Raw genomic sequence first — 3,352 nt, 5'->3', positions numbered from 1 at the left:
AGGACCTTTACATATATTCAGTTATCTGGTTATGATGGGTTAATATTAGCAAATTTTTTGAAATCTGATTGGAGTCGTATCAAAGTTTTGAATTATTGTGAATTATAGATCCAAGGCCAGATTTCTCTGATCTTTTTTTCTTCAAATTTTTTCTATTTGACATGCAGTTTGTATTGATTCTGATTCTCTCTCTTATTTTGCATTTTCAAAACTTGTATGGATGTAGACACTCTCTCCTAGATAGTCTTATGAGAGTCACATATGTCATGATTACTGGTAAGGTTGTTTTTGTTTGTGGGTTTGGAGATGTTGGCAAGGGATGTGTTGCAGCCTTCATAGTTGCTGGAGCTAGGGTCGCTGTTACAGAGATTGATCCTATATGTGCCCTACAAGCACTTATGGAAGGCCTTCCTATTCTCACCCTTGAGGATGTAGTTAGAATTGTTGATTTCTTTGTGACAACCACTGGAAACAAGGACATCATCGTGGTAGATCGCTTGAGGAAAATGAAGAAAAATGCCATTGTTTGTATAATCAGTCACTTTGACAACGAGATTGATATGCAAGGGCTTGAAAATTTACCTCGTGTTAAGAAGATTAACATCAACCCTCAGACTAATTGGTGGGTGTTCCCTGACATCGGCAGTGACATCATTGTTCTTACAAAGTACGTATGATGAACTTGGGTTGTGCAACTGGACACCCAAGTTTTGTCATGTCTTGCTCGTTTACAAAGAAAGTAAATATTTCTAATGCCCTGCATCCATTGCTTGTACATACTAGATTGCTCAGGCATACCAATGCCTTGATTATATTGTTGGGTATGATCCATTGCTATTTTCCAGAAATCCCCATTCCCAGTACCTAGCCCCGTTACATTAAAACTCATGCAACATATGGTGGAGTGGGTCATGCATGTCATACCAATGTCCAATTTCACCAATTAATGTCATAGCCATGATCTTTCTGTTTTTTCATAAACATTCTATTTTTTTTAATAGATTTTTTCAGGTGGGCATGGTGGGGATGTTGAGATCTCATCTAGAGTTTTTGAAATGGGATGTTTCTTATATGTTGTGATTTGGATTTGTATTGTTCCCTCATTTCTTTTCCGTTTGTTGTTTTCTAATAGATGTTTTTAGGTAGATGCGTGAATTTTGAGATCTGGTGAGGGTGCTTTGAAGTAGGATCTTATCTAGGTGTTGTGGTTTAGATTTTAAATTTGTTCTCATTTCTTTTGAACTCAAACTTTTCAGGTGTGTTTGTTGTTTTTTAGATCTTTTCAAGGTGTTTAGTATGTGGAATATTCTTTAGCTATTGTGTTTTTGGTTCTAGCAATGAGTTTTGTGGTTGTTTTAAAGTAGCTACGATCTCATCACCAAACTGTTATACATATTTATAGTATAATATGGTAAATTTCAGACCTCTATTTATCAATTTTGACAGTATTGTCCTATATCTATTTAGAGCATTAGGAAGTATCTTAATCTTAATTATAATCTTAATCATGCGATACCAACTTCCTGATGTTGGATCTGATATGCCCTTGAGGGCATTTTGGTCTCATTCTTGATGTTATGAGTTGCACTGCTCTTGGTATTTGCCTTGATTCTTCGATGTCATTGAGATCACATCATTATGCTTTTGGTATACTTAGCTTTCCTTACATTACATTTTAGGATTCACTAGTTTCCACTACATTAAAAAAAAAATCCATTTCCAGGGTGCTGAATCAATGTGAGTTCATGGTGGGTGTAGAATCATATTCATATTTAAAATCAGGGACCTTTACATATATTCAATTATCTGGTTATGATGGGTTAATATTAGCTAAGGTTTTGAAAGCTAATTTTACTTGTATCGAAGTTTTGAATTATTGTGAATTATAGATCCAGGGCCAGATTTCTCAGATCTTTTTTTCTTCAAAATGTTTCTATTTGAGATGTAGTTTGTGTTGATTCTGATTCTGAATCTATTTCTTCTTTTTCAGTTTGACAACTTGTATGGATGTAGGCACTATCTCCGAGATGGTCTTATGAGAGCCACATATGTCATGATTGCTAGTAAGGTTGTTGTTGTTTGTGGGTTAGGAGATGTTGGCAAGGGTTGTGATGTAGCCTTCAAGTCATTGGAGCTAGGGTAGATGTTACAAAGATTGATCCTATATGTGCCCTGCAAGCACTTATGGAAGGCATTCCTGTTCTCACCCTTGAGGATGTAGTTATCGGTGCTGATATCTTTGTGACAACCACTGGCAACGAGGACATCATCATGTGAAGAAAATGAAGAACAATGCCATTGTTTGTAACTTCAGTCACTTTCACAACGAGATTGATATGCAAGGCCTTGAAACTTTCCCTAATGTTAAGAATATTACCATCAAACCTCAGATTGATAGGTGGATCTTCCCTGACACCAATACTGGCATCATTGTTCTTGCATAGGGCCATCTAATGAACTTGGGTTATGCAACTGGCCACCCAAGTTTTGTCATGTCTTGCTCCTTTGCAAACCAGGTAAATATTTCTAATTCCTTGCAACCATTGATTGTACATACTAGATTTCTTAGGCATACCAATCCCTTGATTATATTGTTGCATATAATATGTTGCTACATAAGTGGATGTTCCATAGATGGTGCATAATCTCTACTTTTTGCTGCAGGTCATTACTTAGTTAGAGCTCTAGAATGAGAAGAAATCATGGAAGTATGAGAAGAAGCTATATGTGTTGCCTAAGCATATAGATGAGAAGGTGGTTGCTTTGCCATTACCCAAGTTGGGTGCCAAGTTAACAAAGCTTTCTCCTCATCCGGTAGAGTATATGAATGTGCTTGTTGAGGGACCTTACAAGCTTGTTCAGTACCGATACTAAAAAGATTTGAAACTTGGGATGGCTTGTTGGATGAGTAGTAAATGTCCTTATTGTTTCCAAATAAAAACAGTTTTAGCATTTATTTTTGGCAGCTCCATTGTTTTAAGGGACTTTACAAGCCTCCTGACTACATACTGAAGATATGACATTTTGGGTGAAACCTGCTCGGTGAGTATCAAGTATCAATGTTCCTCGACACACAAATATCTAGCCTCTATTTGTCGGCATCTCCATTGTTTGGGTAGAATTACAATAAAATTTTACCATAACTCTTCACGTAATTCTTTAAAGTGTGATAGCTCAATGGAAGAGTGTCTGTCTTACAAGCAGGAGGTTGGTGGTTTGATTCCACTGTGCGCTAACATGAATTAATCAATGATTTTGTACTTTATATTTAATTAAATGTTTTTAATATCGATTTATTTCAATGGTGAGATATTTCTGTATTTGTTGTTTTATATTTTCTCTAGAGAGACAA

The 3,352-nt window shown here is 36.1% G+C and overlaps 1 pseudogene; it reads left to right on the top strand.

The window, feature by feature from the left end:
* The first annotated feature begins 266 nt into the window (after positions 1 to 266).
* On the top strand, positions 267 to 677 carry LOC149183267 (adenosylhomocysteinase 2 pseudogene; annotated as a pseudogene).
* Positions 678 to 3,352: the final 2,675 nt, after the last annotated feature.

This window comes from Pinus tabuliformis, chromosome 3_2, assembly GCF_031772625.1.
Source record: "Pinus tabuliformis cultivar Carrire ecotype Pingquan chromosome 3_2, CPIR1, whole genome shotgun sequence".
NCBI lineage: Eukaryota > Viridiplantae > Streptophyta > Pinopsida > Pinales > Pinaceae > Pinus > Pinus tabuliformis.
Note: the sequence above shows the minus strand (reverse complement) of the source record. Positions and strands in the feature narration are given on the sequence as shown.